The sequence below is a fragment of the Acomys russatus genome, chromosome 3 (assembly GCF_903995435.1).
Source record: "Acomys russatus chromosome 3, mAcoRus1.1, whole genome shotgun sequence".
Taxonomy (NCBI): Eukaryota; Metazoa; Chordata; class Mammalia; order Rodentia; family Muridae; genus Acomys; species Acomys russatus.
Window position 1 is genome coordinate 8,582,194 of NC_067139.1, and position 18,773 is coordinate 8,600,966.

Genomic DNA, 18,773 nt, shown 5'->3' on the forward strand with positions numbered 1-18,773 from the left:
TCCAGCACACTAGAAAATGCTATTACGCAGAATGTGCTGTTCAGATCCATGTCTAGCATACTGGTGCTTTCTTTAAAATGTATTTGCATCCTGTATATAGGGAAGGAAGAAATGGTTTTGGAGTTTATTAAGAAACTAATTTTTCTCTTCATGACTGTGCTTGGCATTCTGGGAAACATGTCTGTTTCTGTGAATTATATGTTCATTTGGTTGGGAGGCCCTGAGAAGAAACCCACACACCTTATTCTTATCCACTTGGTTTTTACAAATGCATAATTCTTCTGGCAAAAGGTTTGCCAAAGACAATTGTAGCTTTTGGTTTGAGAAACTTCCTAGATGACATAGGCTGTAAGATCCTCATTTACCTGGATAGGGTGGCCCGTGGCCTCTCCATCTGCACCAGCAGTCTCCTCACTGTGGTCCAGGCCATCATCATCAGTCCCAGAGCATCTGTGTGGAGGAGGCTCAGGCCAATGTCTGCATGACAAATCCTTCCACTTTTCTCATTCTTTTGGATACTCAACACTTTAATAAATGTGAACGTAATCCATTCCATCACAAATACAAGACTGAATGTATCACAGCTTAGGAGAAATGACAACTATTGTTATTTTATGCTAGAAAGTCAGAAAATAAAACGGATTGTTCTCCCTCTCATGGTCCTGAGAGACGCAGTGTTCCAGGGCGCCATGGGAGGGGCCAGTGGCTACATGGTGTTTCTTCTCCACAAGCACCACCAGCATGTCCTCCACCAAACAGAGTTTGGTAGGGGCACCAAGGCCACACTCCATCCCTGGTCCTCTCCTGGGTCAAGAGTTGAAACTCTGCAAAGGAATACATTCAACAGTCCTGGTTGTGGGTGTCTCAAATAGAAATGTCTCTTTGCTCAATTTGAACAATGTCCAACTAGGTTAAAGAGCATGTTGGGCAGAAGGGCTGTCTCTCCAGAGACCCGTGAGTGTTCACACCAGGTATCCAGTCTTTCTCACAAGTGGGTGGTGGACATGAACAAGAGGTCAGTGCATCACCTGGCGTTCCTATCCAGAGCTATTTATTGTCTGTGTTTTTCTCCCATTATTAAAATAAAAACTCTATATAATAATTAGCTTTGTGTATGATTTGATAGTCAATATGAAATCGTACATCTAAGCTACATCTGAGAGGTATTAAAGAGGCCAGCACAAGAAAATTTCACTCTCATCTCCAGACGGGTGTGGAGAACACGAGCAGCTTAAATAAGAGCACGAGGTAAAGGAAATGTTATGAAACAAAATAAATTCACAGAACACATTCTGCTTGTGGGAATTGTGTTGGGGGATGGCCTAATGTATTTTGATGCTAATCACTGTTTGCTGTCTCTGTGACTCACCTTTTGATTAAAAAAAAAAAAGTATCCCCCCTTCCCCCCCTCCCCCCCGCCAGGGCAGAGGAGATAGAGGTGTGACTAAGGTTCCCAGGCTTAGGGGAGGGGGGAGGATTCTGGGAAGAAGAAGAAAATAGAGAGGCCAGAGGAGAGAGGAGGAGGATAGAAAGGCTGCCATGGGTTAGGTGGAAGAGAAACATGACAGGCATGGATGGAGATTCAACCCAAATGAAGAACATTAACAAGTATTTGGGACTATCGATGGGAGGTAGCTTGACAGAAGTTATTGGAAGCAGATGGCATGGGATTGAGGCAGGGATCCCATGCCTGCCCCACTATGGGAAGTAGTTTAGAGGATTAACATCTGCCTTGCCCCGGGTTAATTAAAGCTATTTTAAAATATAACAAGTGTCAGTGTTTTAATTGATTGCTAGCCACCTATACTGATAATACAGACAAATTAAAAACAACAGAATTGGGGTTCCATTCAGCCATGCTGGTGATAACAATCCTTGCTAGTGGGGCTGGACAAATGGGTTAGCAGGTGAGAGCACGTGTTGCCCTTTGCAGAGGATTGTCCATCAGCACACACAGTGGTTCTCAATCTCCTGGAACTCCAGTGTCAGAGGCTCCCACGCCTTTTCTGGCCTCCATGTGCATGAGTCACCCATATGATGCACAGCCATATATTTGGGCAAAACACTCATAAGATTTAAAAAAAAATCTTTAGACATAATACTCATAAAATAAAATTAAATCTTTAAATGTGTTTCTTTTTGTTTGCTTAGGGACTTTATTGTTGTTTTGTTTTGTTTATTGGGTTTGGGTTTTGGTTCTTTTGGTTGGTTTGTTGTTTGGTTGGTTAGTTGGGTTTTTTGTTTTTTTTTCTTTTGGTTTTTGTTTTTGTTTTTTTAATGAAAGTTAGTCCTTAGGGAAAAGGATTTCAGGTCAGCTCCAACTCAAATCTTCCAAGTCTTGTGCCTCAAGTACATAGCATCTTAAGATTAGAGCTTGCCTTCAACATATGAAAAGCAACCCAATGCACCAGTGAATGCCTATGATATTTTGGAAGTCTCTTGGACTTCCACGGCCAACAACCCCAAAGGAGACTTTTCATGCCTGACACTGGAGTTTCTGACAGATAGACTATGGGTCTTGAAGGGACACTATCTCCTTGAGTGGTACAACTTCATTAAGTCTATCCATATACCTAAGATAATATGACTCATTGTTGTGGTGATTTGAAAGAAAATGGCCCCCACAGGCCCATAGGGGTTATTAGGTGATGTGGCCTTGTAGGAATAGGTGTGGTCTTGTTGGAGGAAATGGTCAATGGAGGCCAGGTTTGAAGTCTCAGATGCTCAAGCCACACTCATTGTGGCTGTCTCTTCCTGCAGTCTACCAATCCAGATGTTGAACTCTATGCCCTCCTCCAGCACAATGTCTGCCTGCATGCTGCCATGTTTCCCACCATGGCTATAATGGACTAAAGCTCTGAACTGTAAGCCAGCTCCAATGAAACGTTTTCCTTTCTAAGAGTTGCCATGGTCATAGTGTCTCTTCAGAACAATAGCAACCCTACGTAAAACAATACGAATTTTTCAAACCTTCTTTATGCTACTTATCCCTCCCCATGCTTCCTGCCTTCTACATTGACCTCACTCCCTTCCAAAATTACACCCCATTTTCCATTTTCCCATTCATATCATATATATCATGCTAGCCTTCTCTCAAATATCCCTCCCCAATGCCACAACATATGTCCATGACCCTTTTTCCATTCTTGGCTTCTGCAGTTATTCTAGTTTATGGTCTCACATATGAAGATTTGGAGCTAGGAACTATAGATGAACACATGAAATATCTGAAATGCCCAAAATAATCTTGAACAGAAAAATAACTTTGGGGGAGTTACACTGTGTGGCTTCTAAATACTGGTCTCTACAAGGATGGCCAAAAATGCTTTGGGGAAAAGAGTCCCTTCAACAAATACTGCTGGGAAAATTAGAAAATCAACATGTAAAGAATTATTTGGATCCAATTTCTTGTCTTGTGTAAAAGGCAGTTCAAAACAGGTCACATACCTACATGTGAAGCCCAAATTCTGAGGCTACAGGACAGAAACACAGAGGAAACACTTTAGGATGTAGACATGGGCAAATGTCCACCAAGTCATATGGGGTGTAGCCCAAATCCATGTCTCTTTCCCAAAATAGAGCTAAAAATGAAATATAAAAGTAAAGAAATGCCAAACTTGCATAAAGCAATAAACTAAAAAGTAAATAATTAAGCCTAGGCTAACTTGTGAGTCAAATGAAGTAATTGTGGAGTGGTGGGAATGAAAGTTGCATATCAGGGACTGAGATTCCACAGAGGGGCTTGCTTCTCCCTGTCATGGTAACAACTTTGGAAAGCGAAATCTCCATGATATTTTATGGTAGCCAAAATGGTGCAAACCCCAGAGATACAAATACTGTGCAGCAAACATCACCTACTAGAACTCAGACAGAGCTTGTTTGCTCCACAGCCATCTTGGTGAGTGAGCCTGATAGTTCTTTGATTCACTTGCATATGTTACTTTCCCTCAGAATCACAAAAGTTGATCTGTCTTAGGATGATCAGGGAAGCAGAAAGGGTGAGCCCAAAGACCTTGAGCATCTCTGTCCCTGGGTTCAGGATGTGCTCACATCATAGTTTCACGGTGGCCCTTGCATGCATCCACCTCAGTGCTTCTTCTAGGAGCATTACTAAGGTTCCTTGGAGAAGTCACTTTTCTACAGCCTCTGTTGTGCCCTGCTTTATGGTGCTGGCAGCAGCATTATAGTTTGTAGAAGTCTATTCACCTGATTTCAGTGAGTTTCTGGGCTCCAGTGGGTCAGCTTCTGCTTTTTTTTTTTTTTTTTTTTTTTTATTGTACAATCCCACATGGTTTGCATTTAAAAGACAATATTCTTTTTTCTAAATCCACCATAAAAATATCTGTGTATCTGTATCATGTATCATGTTATACAATACACAAAAATAATGAAATTTTTGAAATGCAGAAGCAAAAAAAATGTATTTCAAATGATCAGTGATCTCAAAGAGGATTCAGAAAACAGGATGAAAAAAGAGGTAAATTCAAGATGTAGACCAAAACGTCAGCAGTGCAGATTAGGCATTGAGCAAGAAAAATGAGATTTTGAGAAAAAAGAAGCAAATGGAAACACTAGAAGTGGAAAAAACTCAATAAATCAAATAAAAGAGGTATGAGAAATACTACCCAAAAAAGCAGATTAAGCAGAGGGAAACTATCAGGAGTTGAATTAAAGACTGAGCAAACACTACACTGAGTCAGCTGATCTTTTCTCCTGTAGTCAATGGCATTGCCATGTGACCTTTTAAACTATAGCTGGAAGGGCTGGAGAGATGATTCAGCAGTAAAGTGAACTTGTTGCTCTTACAGAAGACCCTGGTTTTCTCCCAGCACCCACATAGCAGCTAACTACTGTTGTCTGTAACTCCAGCTCCAGGGAATCTGAGGACCTGGTGACCTAAACAGGCACTGAATGCAAGTGGTGCACAGACATATAAGTAGATGAAACATACATCTATGCACATTTAAAAATAGGTTATTTCATTCTTCTTTCATACACTCCCCTGTCCCCCAGATCCACTCGTCCATTTCCCTTCAGAAAGAGCAAGCAGCCCAGTGATACCAACCAAACACAGTATAACAAGATGCAATAAGACTAGGCACAAACGCTCTTATCAAGGCTGCATGAAGCAATGCAGTGGAAGGAAAGGGCTCCTAAAAGGAAGCAGAAGAGTCAGAGACAACCAACTCCCACTGTGAGGAGTTCCACAAACATCCCCAAGCTAAACAACCACAGCGTGCACGCAGAGGACCTAGCCAGACCCATGCAGGCTCTGTGATTGCTGCTTCAGTCTGTGAGCCCCTCTGAACCTCACTTGATCCAATGAGCCACGGAGATCCTGGTTTCCTCATAAGCTGTCACTTCATATACAGACAAAGCATTCTTGGCTCCTATTTTGTGTCAGCTGCACCTACATGTGTGGAGAAACCATCATGCAGAGCACAGAGGGAGACAAATGACCTCGACCTCGCCTCCTGATGCAACCCAGTGATGCTTCTTCTTAAAGAACAGAAGGATGAGACCATCACTTCTAACCTCATTTCCGCACCCACATTTATTTACATTAGTTTTCATCCAGGACACGAAGGGCTTACTAGTCACAAGAACGAGAAGTGTATGGAAGGATACAGACGTTTCAGAATTGTCCTTGAAGTTTTATAGTAAGAATTGTTTGTAGAATGAGGCTAAAATTGGGGACGCATTGGTATTTCAAGTCCTACAGGATATTTAATGACTTTCATGTTCAGGAGTAAACTATCAGTCATGCAAAGGCCATCACTACAGGTGGGCACAAGTGGACAAGGGACACTAAATGTGTCCTTGTTCATGTCTGGGACTCGCTCAAGAAGCAGAATACCCAGTGCTGAGCATAATTCATTTTACTCCAGTATGATGAGGGATTTGAACAAGAAAGGAAGGTCTGCATGTCAGAAGCTGGTCCCCAGCCTGGTCCCGGCCTGGCACTTTGGGAAGGTGAAAATCCATCTGGAGATGCGGGGAGCTCAGTACACAGAGCCTTGGTGAGCTGTTCACTCACCTCACATCCTTCCTCTCAAAATAATCAAACACTAATTAAGCTTGAAATAACTTGAGCAAGACAGATGTCGTAACTTCAGGGACCTCCTTCCCTCTGACACAGTAACAATACAAAATGGGAGTCTGCAATATGTGGTGGCACCAAGATCGCCAAGGATCCAGACAGTACAAATATGACCTGGTAAGTGTGACCTTCCCAGAGCAGCCCCAGAGCATGTCTGCACCACAGAGGCCCAGGTGAGTCCACTGAGGTAAGAGCTTCAATCCCCTCAGCTGTGCTATGGAGAGTTTCATTAAAGCTGAAGTCTTTCCAACTAAGCCAGGAAACAGTTGAGAGGCTCTGTGTACCTTGGGTCATCCACTTTCCTTCTGATCATGACAAGGCTGGTACCTGGGTCCAGAAAGATTGAAGGAGATGACTTCCTGGAGATAGAGAAATGGAGCAGAAATCCTGAGCATCAATACCCACCCTCACACTGGAATACCATGACAGAACTCAGGGTGGGTCTTTGCCTGAGGTTTCTTCCTTGCTTTGCTTTGCTTTCCTAGTTTGGTTTGGTTTGGTTTGGTTTAAGGAATCAATAACATATAGAAGATTTTCAGGGCTCTATAAAATTTTGAGACAATAATGAAACATTCCAGTAACATAAGCACTAGAGAGGCTGAGGCAAGATGAATATTTTTCAATGGTTTACATAGAAAACTCCATCTCAAAAGGCCTCACAGCGGCAAAGTCCACCATGAGCTCTTAGGTAGCAGGTTGCCAAGAAGAGACTTGATACCCTATGAGCATATACAGGGGGAGGTAATCCCCCTCAGGAACAGTCATAGGGGAGGGGAATAATGGGAAAATGGGAGGGAGGGAAGATGGGGGGGTACAAGGGATGGGATAAACATTGAGATGTAACAAGAATAAATTAATAAAAAAATTTAAATTTAAATTTTAAAAAAAAGAAAAAATAGAATCCCTGCTCACACCAATAAGGCCCAAGCTACTGTTTTGCAGCTGATGCTGTGGAATCATAATTCAAAAATTTCACCCATCTCAATGATGTCATTAATCCAATTCTTCTACTTATCTCATTATTATCCCCTAGTCAAGAGCTGTTCCCTGCTCCCTTAGATGTCCTGAGGTCACTCACTGGGGTCACAGCTCTCATGACCCTCTCTGCTAGGCAGCACCACAGGTTCCTCTAGATACCCTTGTGGGCTGCAACCTGCTGGTTACATAAACTTTTCAGCATATTTCATAGTAATTCAGCTGTATCTTAACTGTAGGGCCCTTTCTGGAAAGGTTAAACAATTTGACTTGACATTGAGGACAACATTTAAAAAATAACTATTAAAACCTTTTATGGAGTGAAATCACAACTTCAGTATAACTATTTTAAAATATTAAGTTGCAGAAATTGAACTTATAAAGCTTTGAAGCCAAATGAAAATATAAAAAGTGTTATGCTAGTCAGGATGCAAGTAAGAAAAGAGCCTCAGTCTATGGGAACTGGATGGCAAATATGATGAACTAGTGAAAGAAACACAAGAAGACATTTTGCTTGGAGAAACTTGAAGTTCAATTCAGCTATGCTGAGAGTTAACAAGGATAAAATCCAAACACACAGACATACAGACAGAAAGCCAGACATAGACAAACACACATGCACACACCCACACATGTGCATGCACTCACACTTGAACAAGTCAATTTTGCTAGTGTAAAGCTAAAATGTATCTCCTTTAAAATTTTAGATTTGAATACCAGTTACCAACTCACCTGTCAGAGCACACAGCCTGTCTGAGAGTCCACAGGAAAAGGGGAGTTTTAGGGACCTAATCTGAAATATCTCATGTGTGCACCAATGCCTCTTGCACACCAGGAAATGTTATTATGTGCTGGTCAGATCCATGTCTAGCATTACTGATGCTTTCTGGGGGGAAAGGGGCTTTGTATCCTGGATATAAAGTTTCAACCTAGGAAGAAAAAAAAATGATTTTGAAGTTTATTAAGGAAATAGTTTTCCTCTCCGTGACTGTGGTTGGCACTCTGGGGAACATGTCTGTTTCTGTGAACTACATGCTCAGCTGGTGGGGAGGCCCTGAGAAGAAACCCACACACCTGATTCTCATCCACTTGGCTTTTACAAACATCATAATCCTTCTTGCAAGAGGATTGGCAAGCACAATAGCAGCTCTTGGTTTGAGAAACTTCCAGATGACATCGGCTGTAAGATCATTGTTTACCAGGAGAGGGTGGCCCGTGGCCTCTCCATCTGCACCAGCAGTCTCCTCACTGTGGTCCAGGCCATCATCATCAGTCCCAGAGCATCTGGGTGGAGGAGACTCAGGCCAACATCTGCATGGCACATCCTTCCATTCTTCACAGTCTTTTGGATGCTCAATGCTTTGATGTTTGAACCTTATCCATTCTATCAGAAGCACAAGTCTGAATATATCACAACATATGAATGGCAATAAGTATTGTTACTTTATGCTAGAAAGTCAGACAATAAGATGGATTGTTCTCCCTCTCATGGTCCTAAGAGATGCAGTGTTCCAGGGCGCCATGCGAGGGGCCAGTGGCTACATGGTGTTTCTTCTCCACAAGCACCACCAGCATGTCCTCTACCTTCAGAACTCCAAGCTTCTCTACAGAACTCCCCCTGAGCTGAGAGCTGCTCAGAGTGTCCTCCTTCTGATGCTCTGTTTCTTTTTCCTCTATTGGGCAGATTGTGCCTTTTCTCTACTTCTAAGTCTCTCTTCAAGGGACAATACCTTGCTGTTAAATACACAAGGCCTTCTGACGCTTGGTTATGCAATGTTCAGCCCCCTTGTGCTGATTCACAGGGATGGGCTTCTGAATAAGTCTTGGTATGCTCAGTGGGAGAAACGGAGAAAATGTGTCCCACATTTATCTCTTTAATACGTGTGAACGAACTCTTAGTTCTACAATATTGTGGGTAAACAATGTGTTTATTCTCAGACATCCTTCCTAGTGACTCACAGCTTTAAAAGGAAGACCTTAGCAAGTTACAGTTATATAAAAACCTCATTCTCCATTTTACTTCTCTTTTGAACAGATGTTTTAATTTTTCTGCATTTGTAGTAATTGATTGTGTATGAATGGTTTGCCTGCATGTATGACTGTGTAGCATGTGCATGCCTGATATGTGTACAGGTTAGAACAGACCATCAAGCATCCAGTTACTGACTGGACCTACATAGAGTGTTCTCAACTAATGTTGCCAGAAATTGAGCCTGGCTTCTCTGGAAGATTTGATGATGCTATTAAGTGCTGAGCCATCTGTCCAACACTGAGAAAATGGCTCTAAATGAGATTTGTATAACTGGATTTGCTACTACCATGACTGGAAGCATGCAGATGAATATTTGTAAATCTTATCAAAATTCATGGTGATTTAATCATGTTTGTCCAATAAATTCAATATCTTCTACTTAACTCTGTGCTGTTAGTGCCACACAGAAGATTCAAACAATAGCATTTTCCAACTATAGTGCTCAGAATTTGTGGTTATGGAATTTAGATATTTGTTCTGTAATAGTAATGTAGGGGTTTAAATAAGACTGGCTTCCATGCGTTCATGTTTGAATGATTAGTCATCAGAGATGAACAATAGGACAGCAGTATTAGGAGCTGTGGCCTTGTTAGAGAAAGTGTGTACATTAGGGGTGGGCTTGGAGATTCCAAATGCCCATATCTACCCCAATACCTCTCTCTCTCTCTCTCTCTCTCTCTCTCTCTCTCTCTCTCTCTCTCTCTCTCTCTCTCTCTCCAGATTAGGATGTAACTCTCAGCTACTTCTTCAGTGCCATGAGTGAAATCATGCTCCATTCATGCCCCAAAAATAATGATAATGGACTAACCCTCTAACATCATAAGTAAGGCCCCAATTACTTCTTCCTTTATAAGAGTGGCTTTGGTCATGGTGTCTCTTTACAGCAATGGAACACAGACTAAGACAAGTAATATGTTACATATATATATATATATATATATATATATATATATATATATATATATATATTATGTAGTACAAGAATAAGTAAAACATACTTAAAGCACTTACAATAGCATGTAGAGCTGCACAAAATGATCTATAAACATTACCACAGATAAAGGTACAAATTAGATGGAAGGATGAAGGAACTGCAACATTACAAGAATGACTGTCCTTTACACAGAAGAAAAGGGCTCTGAGATAAACATTACTGCTATTGATGCTTCTTTAAAATGGTGTTTGCCTATGGCACCAGCCAAGGACAATACATGCAGTAAACTTCGAACCCCTACCCAGATCTAGCCAATGGATAGGACGCTCTTTACAGTTGAGTGGAGAGTGGGGTCTGACTTTCACATGAACTCTGGTGCCCCGTATTTGACCACATCTCCTGGATGGGGAGACCTGGTGGCACTCAGAGGAAGGATAACAGGTCGCCAAGAAGAGATTGATACCCTATGAGCACATACAGAGGGAGGAGGTCCCCCTCAGTCACAGTCTTAGGGGAGGGAGTAAGGGGAAAATGGGAGGGAGGGAGGGATGTAATAACAATTGAAATGTAATATAAATAAATTAATAAAATATATTTAAATTTTTTTAAAATAACAAAATAAAATAAAATGGTATTTGCTGGGTGTGGGTTTCTCTATGACTTTAGAATTGATTTGAGCATTGTCAAGGGAACCACCCAGTTTTTATGGCTGGGTTTTGTGTTATGGGGAATATCTTTGTTCTTGTAAAATGTATATTCAGTTTGGGGGTGTTTTTTGGTTGGTGATTCAGTCTCTGTGAGCCTCCATGGGCCCAGGTTAGTTTCGTCTGTAGGTCTTCTCATGTCTTTGACCACTCCAACTCCCTTCATCCATCTTCCCACTCTTCAACAAGACTCCTCAAGCTCCACCTATTGTTTGGCTGTGAGTCTTTGCATCTGTTTCCATTAGCTTCTGTATTAATGTAATGGTTGTCTCTTTCATAGGGTGGGTCTCAGGTTGGGCCAGTCATTGCTTTGCCATTCCCTCAATCTCTGCTCCATCTTTATGCCTACACTTTTGTAGGCAGGACAAACATTTTGTCTAAGGTTTTATAGGTGGGTTGATATCTCCATAACTCCACTGGAAGTCCCATCTGGCTACAGGGAGGTGGGTGGCCACTTCAGGCTCAGCTAAGGTCACCCCAATAGAGCCCTGGGAGCCACATCCTTTCCAGAGATGCCCTCCACACAGATTTCCCTTCTCTCTCGCAGCTCTCTCTCCTCACACTTGATCCCCATGCCCAATCCCCTCCCTACCCCTTCCCCCACTCAGTTCCATCCATCCGTCTATTGCAGATGTCTATTTTACTTCCCCTTCTGAGCAAGACTCAAGCATTTTTCCTTGTGCCCTTCTTTTTACTTAGCTCTTGGGGTATGTGGATTGTAATATGATTATCCTGTACATTATGCCTAATATCCACTTATAAGTGAATACATTCCATATATCTCTTTCTGCATCTGGGATACCTTACTCAGAATGATCTTTTCTAGTTCTATTCCTTTACCTGAAAATTTTATGATGTTCTTGTTTTTAATAGCTGAGTGGTATTCCATTGAATAAATGTATCACAATTTATTTATCCATTCTTTAGTTTAGGGATATCTAGGTTGTTTCCAGTTTCTGGCTATTGTAAATAAAGCTGCTATGAACATAGTTGAGCAAGTGTCCTTCTGGTATGGTGGGACATCTAGTCATATGCCTAGACACTGTATAGCTGGGTGGGTCCTGAGGTAGAACTATTCCCACTTTTCTGAGAAACCTCCAGATTGATTTCCAAAGTGGTTATAAAACGCTGTATTCCCACCAGCATAAAGGAGTGTTTTACCTTCTCCACTTCCTGGCCAGCATGTGCAGTCACTTGAGTTTTTTATCTTAGCCATCCTAATGGGTATAAGATAAAATCTCAGAGTCATTTTGATTTGCATTTCCCTGATGACTAAGGACGTTGAACATTTGTTTAAGTGCTTCTAGGCCATTCAAGATTCCTCTGTTGAAAATTCTCTGTATAGCTCTGTACCAAATGTTGAGGTCTTCGATCCACTTGGACTTGAGTTTGATGCAGGGTGATAAATATGGGTCTATTTGCAATCTTCTACATGCAGATATCCAGTTAGATCAGCACCACTTATTGAAAATGCTTTTTTTTTTTATTTTATGATTTTGACTTTTTTTCCAAAAATCAAATGTCTGTTGGTGTGTGGGTTTATTTCAGGGTCTTTGATTTGATTTCACTGATCAACCTGTCTGTTTTTATGCCAATACCATGCAGTTTTTATTACTATTGTTCTGTAGTACAGCTTGAAATTAGGGCTGAAGATACCACTGAAGTTATTTTAATATACAGGATTGTTTTAGCTATCTTAGGTTTTTTATTTTTCCATATGAAGTTGAGAATTGTACTTTCAAGATCTGTAAAGAATTGTGTTGGAATTCTGATAAGAATTACATTGAATCTGTAGAATGCTTTTGGTAAGATGGCTATTTTTCCTGTGTTAACCCTAACAATCTATGAGCATGGGAGGTCTTTCCATCCCCTGATATCTTCAATTTCTTTCTTCAGAAACTTGGAGTTTAGTCATACAGGTCTTTCACTTACATGGTTAGAGTTACCCCAAGATACTTTATATTACTTGTGGCTATTGTGAAAGATGTTGTTTCCTTAATTACTTTCTCTGCCCATTTATCATTTGCATACAGAAAGGATACAGATATTTTTTAGTTAATTTTGTATCCATCCACTTTAATGAAGGTGTTTATCAGCTGTAGAAGTTCTCTGGTAGAATTTTAGGAGACACTTGTGTATACTATTATATCATCTATGAATAATGATACTTTGATTTCTTTTCCAATTTTTTTTCTTTTGATTTCCAATAGTTGTCTTATTGCTCTAGCTAGAACTTCAAGTACTATGTTGAGTAGATAAGGAGAGATTGGGCAACCTTTTCTTGTGCCTGATTTTAGTGGAATTCCTTCAAGTTTCTTACCATTTCATTTGATGTTGGATATAGGCTTGCTGTATATTGCCTTTATTGTGTTTAAGTATGCATCTATATACCTGGTCTCTTCAAGACTTTTTGGCTGGTTGGTTTTTTGGTTTTGTTTGTTTTCCTTTTGTTTTGTTGTTGGTTTTTTGGGACAGGGTTTCTGTGTGCAGCGCTAGTTGTCATAGACTCACTTTGTAGGCCTCAACCTGGCAGAGATCCAACAGCCTCTGCCTCCCTGATGCTAGGATTAAAGGTATGCTCCAAGACTTTGGGGGCGGTTGTTTTGTTTTGTTTTGTTTTGTTTGAGACAAGGTTTCTCTGTGTAGCCTTGACTGTCCTGGACTAACTTTGTAGACCAGGCTGGCTTCAAACTCACAGCAATCCCCTTGCCTCTGCCTTCCGAGTGCTGGGATTAAAGGCGTGTGCCACCATGCTTGGCCCTGCTCTTCAAGACTCCTAACATGAAAAGGTGTTGTAATTTGTTGAAGGCTTTTTTTAGCATCTAATGAGATGAATGTGTGGTTTTTTTCCCTTTCAGATTTTTTATATAGTGGGTTACATTGATGGATTTTCATATGTTGAACCACCCCTGCATTCCTGGGACAAAGCCTACTTGATCATGGTTGATGACATTTTTGGTGTGTTTTTGGATTTGGTTTGTGAGTTTTGTTGAATATTTTTACATCCATGTTCATAAAGAATTTTGGTCTGAAATTATCTTTCTTTGTTGAGTCTTGATGTGGTTTAGATATCAGGGTGACTATGGTTTCTAAGAATTTGGCATTATTCCTCTGTTTCTGTTTTGTGGAATAATTTGCAGAGTATTAACACTAGCTCTTCTTTGAAAGTCTGGTAGAATTCTGTGATAAAACCATTTGGCCCTGTCCTTTTTTTCCCCTTGGGAGACTTTTAATGTCTGCTTCTATTTCCTTAGGAGTTATAGGTCTAAATGACCTAATTTTTTTTTTTTACCAGACCTTGATTTCATAAGAGGTATATATCAAGAAAAGAGTACATTTCATTTAGATTTTTCAGTTTTGTGGAGTATAGTCTTTTGAAGTGAGGCCTAAATTCTTTAGATTTCCTTAGGGTCTGTTGTTATGAACCTGTTTTCATTTCTGATTTTGTTAAATTGGATACTGTCGCTCTGCCTTTTACTTAGTTTGGCTAAGGGTTTGTCTATCTTATTGATTTTCTCAAAGAACCAGCTTTTGGTATTGTTGATTCTTTGAATGTTTCTCTGTGTTTATAATTTATTGATTGCAGCCCTGAGATTGATTATTTCTGGCTGTCTAATCCTCTTGGGTGTGTTTGCTTCTTTTTGTTCTAGAGCTTTCATGTATACTTTTAAATTGCTAGTAGGAAATCTCTTCAAGTTCTTTATGAAAGCACTTAGAGCTATGAATTTTCCATTTTCATTTCCACTGTTTTCATTGTATCTCATAAATTTGGGTATGTTGTATCTTCATTTTCACTGAATTCTTGAAAGTCTTTAATTTCCTTATTCTTCCCTGACCAAGTAGTAATTGAGTATGGAGTTGCTCGGTTTCCATGAGTTTGCAGGCTTTCTGCTGTTTCTTAATCCAAGGTGGTCTGAAAAGACACAAGGAGTTATTTTGATTTTCATGTATCTGCTGAGGCTTGCTTTATGACTGACTGTGGTCAATTTTGGGAAAGGTTCCTTCAGGTGCTGAGAAGAAGGTATATTATATTGTGTCTGGGTGAAGTGTTCTGTAGATATCTGTTAGGTCCATTTGATTAATAATATCAGTTAGTTCCATCATTTTTCTGTTTAGTTTCTGACCTGTCCATTGGTGAGTCCTGTCCATTGGGGTGTTGAAGTCTTCAACTATTAATGTGTGTCCCAGTTATTTTTATACAACTGTGTTTGTTTTCTTTAGCTTGTTTCTTAACCAAGCTATCACATAAATAGTTGAGACTCTTTTATAATACAAGGCTTCACAACACAATCTGAGCAGTTTAAATCCGTTCTTAACCCATATACAATTTTGTCTTACTCCCAACAAACATCCCAGTGACACTTGCGCTTTCTACCTTTCCTTCCTCCTGATCGTCCTTGGACCTCTACCTACAGCTCTTTCCCATAGATGAATCCTCCATTTCCTCTCCTAACTCCTCCTCCACTGGCTGGCAGGAAGTCCATCCCTATTCTCTCCTTTACTCATTGACTGGCTGTAAACAACTTTATTGACATATCAGGGGGACAATTGGGAAGCAGAGTTTATACAACATTTAGATAGTAAATTCTCAGAACAAAGCTTGTAGCCAGACATGAATTGTAAACAAATCAGCATTTAAATTACACGACAATGTTATGCCTACATTCCCCCATTTTAGTCTAATAAGACACTTCTTTTCTTACAATAAAAACTATATGTAATATAACAATTATGAAAATTATTAGATAAGACAACATTTGTATATTTGGTAATCACTGAAAACACATTTTTCTATCAATTTTTATCATCCTAAACAATTTAAGTTTAACTATGAGACAATAACTATCCAGTCTTCAACCCCACCAGAGGCTCAAGAAAGAATAAATATTACCTAAATATGTAGGAAGTGCAGGCAAGTAGCTTCCAAAACTATAGAAATGACAGAGTTATTTAGCTGTCTGGAGAGTCCCCCAAAATTTCACCATAATGTTGGACCATCATCTTCAGCCTTCTGGTTCAGAATATTTGAAAGACTTTTCTGTGAAGCAGGAATTATAAAGGACTTGCCTACCTTGTCCTTGCAAAGCTCAGCAGTCAACTTTCCTGTATCCAGTTTGTCCTGCTTGGAAAGTATTGTGTCTGTAATTGACACAAGGCTATTTCACCCAGTGGCTAGCTTGCCACATATGAAATATTTGATGCTCTTTGAAGTAGAATGTGGTGTTTTTAAGAAAAGATTTATCTCATGTCAAAAAGGCTGTAAGTTAATAAAATCTTTAAATGCCATATTCTGTAGATCTCTGAGGTTTTTGAAGACCATCTATGTATCTATCTTATCCGAATTGCTTGTTTCTAGCTATTTTTTATCTGTCAATCTAGGAAACATATTTTTCTGATTAACTAAACTAATATCTAACATGATTATGAGTTTGATGTCTAGCTAATATACATTTCTTATTTATCCTAAACAGTTTGTAATAGTAGCTTTAAAAATGACTATACCTTAACACTGTAGTTTTAGGAAATGTATAGGTACAATATCTTAGCATGTTTTAACCAAACATCATCTTAAATCTGTCTTAATATGCAAAGATCTATATCAATGTAATATTTTTTGCTTATTAATGTTCTTTGTCCTAAAAGTAAACTCAATAATCTACACTTTTACTTATCATTCATATTACCAATCCCTTTAAACAATCACAAACATCTATCGCCCAATAAGACTGGAATATTGTTCAGTCTTAAGAAGGCTAGCTGAAACATTTGATGTCCAGTCTTTGAATGCAGAGAAAGTTCAGAGCTTAACTGAAGTCTTGACTAGAGTAGTCTATAATGCTGGACAATCTAGATAACTGTTTTGAAATTGTCCCAGATGAAGATTTTCAAGAAAACCTTATCATTGCGTCCATCTGTGAGGTAGGGTCACCTGGGCTACTTGTCTTGTCTTTTCAGTGTCTGGTCCTCTTGCTTTGTAAAATGCATAAATTTTCAATGGTATTATATACTTTTTATTAATATATGTATGGGTTATGCACTAAGCATAGTTCAATTAAAGATGATTCTTTTTTTCTTTATTTTTATTTTTATTTAATTAATTTATTCAGATTACAACTCAATTGGGTTTTTTTTTGTTTTTTTTTCTTTTTTTTAATTTTTTTTATTAATTTATTCTTGTTACATCTCAATGTTTATCCCATCCCTTGTATCCTCCCATTCTTCCCTCCCCCCCATTTTCCCATTATTCTCCCCCCCCCCATGACTGTTCCTGAAGGAGATTACCTCCCCCTGTATATGCTCATAGGGTATCAAGTCTCTTCTTGGTAACCTGCTGTCCTTTCTCTGAGTGCCACCAGGTCTCCCCCTCCAGGGGACATGGTCAAATCTGAGGCACCAGAGTACATGAGAAAGTCATATCCCACTCTCCACTCAAGTGTGGAGAATGTTCTGACCATTGGCTAGATCTGGGTAGGGCTTTAAAGTTCACAGCCTGTATTGTCCTTGGCTGGTGCCTTAGTTTGAGCGGGACCCCTGGGAAGATGATTCTTTTTAAAGCAGACTTTTATCTATGCCATTTCAAAGACTGGCATGATAAGTCCTAAGGAATTTGTAGCCAAAGATCTATAGGCCATGCACAGTTGAAGTCCTGTCTAGAGACATTTTCATGTCTCAGTCAGTCTCAGAGATGTTCCCATGTGGAGGGATCAGATATTATTTTACCTGACTATTCTGCAGTTGAAGTCATATAAGTATAGACTGATATAATTTAGCAGTCTCCTTTTTACCTAGGTCTGTTTTATTTTGACCTCTCTCTAAGGGGATGTAATGCTACCCTTATTATGTTTAGATCAAAACAGGATTGTATAGATCTAAATATCCTGTTCTGGGCTTGCAGGCCAAGCTACTGCCTGTCTCCTATGCCCTTTGGCACCAGGCCTTCCATGTGAGCCTCACTTTCCAAAGATATTGGCTGGCCTCTTTAGAGCAGCATGACATCATCTCATAAACCTAAGATTGATGTGTACCCATCTTTTATATCAGTAAGGACATATCATCCATTACCAAGAAAAAAGAGCTTTCATGCAACTTTAAGGAAAAATTTGTCATTTTGATTCCTAGACTATCTCTGCTAGTGGCTTATCAGCAGGGAGCTCCTACCCAGACTTTATTGTGTGAACCAGTCTGATCCAAAACTCAGAGATTTGCCTCTCAATTCCATCTCATTGTAACTCAAAACCTTCAGACAAAATCAAGCAAAGAAACAAAAAAAAATCTAAGTTTTGGGCCATTTAGACTTCAACAAGTAAAGTTCTGTTGATAATTTTTTTCTTTTCTGTTTTTTTTTTTTGGGGGGGGTTGGAATTTAATTGTTGTTAAAATGTATAGGTGGACCTTTCCAGAAATAGCTGATACACACCTTGTAGCTAGAGAGCCTTGAGCCCCATCTGCTACTGACTTTGCATTCTCTATTGGGAAGAGTTCTGCTTGGTGTTCTTGATTTTTCTCTTCTTGTGTGTATACATGATCTTCAAGGGAGTCTTCATCTGTCATATCTAATTTTTATGTTTTGGTAGAATCCATAATTTCTCCTTTCCTGTATGAACATATGCAAAACCTCTACACCAGCATGAACTGTTTCCTGTTCTCCATTCTGAGGTAGGCATATCCTTGAAATAGACAGGCTGATCTAATTAAGAAGATTTTTCTATACTCCAATGTCTCTCAGCAGCTGTTGTTTTTGCTCAGTAGCAGTCAAGAAATTTAAAGTCAATAAGGCATTATGTAATCTATCTCTGGGAGTTTTGATACCCCTCTTTATATGATAAGCATTTTCCTCAGGCCAATCTACAAAATTTTGGAAATTTTTCTCCAAACTATTTTCCTTTAAAGAAATATTGAGTGCAAAAATGACTATTAAAGTAAAAATAATAGTCACAATCAGTAACATTCTCTCTCTCTCTCTCTTCCTCTCTCTCTCTCTCTCTCTCTCTCTCTCTCTCTCTCTCTCTCTCTCTCTCTCGTTTGTAT

The 18,773-nt window shown here is 39.6% G+C and overlaps 2 pseudogenes; both read left to right on the plus strand.

Annotated features, from left to right (window-relative positions):
• Positions 1 to 872, plus strand: LOC127186936 (vomeronasal type-1 receptor 3-like; annotated as a pseudogene).
• A 7,148-nt stretch (positions 873 to 8,020) lies between these two features.
• On the plus strand, positions 8,021 to 8,953 carry LOC127208952 (vomeronasal type-1 receptor 4-like; annotated as a pseudogene).
• Positions 8,954 to 18,773: the final 9,820 nt, after the last annotated feature.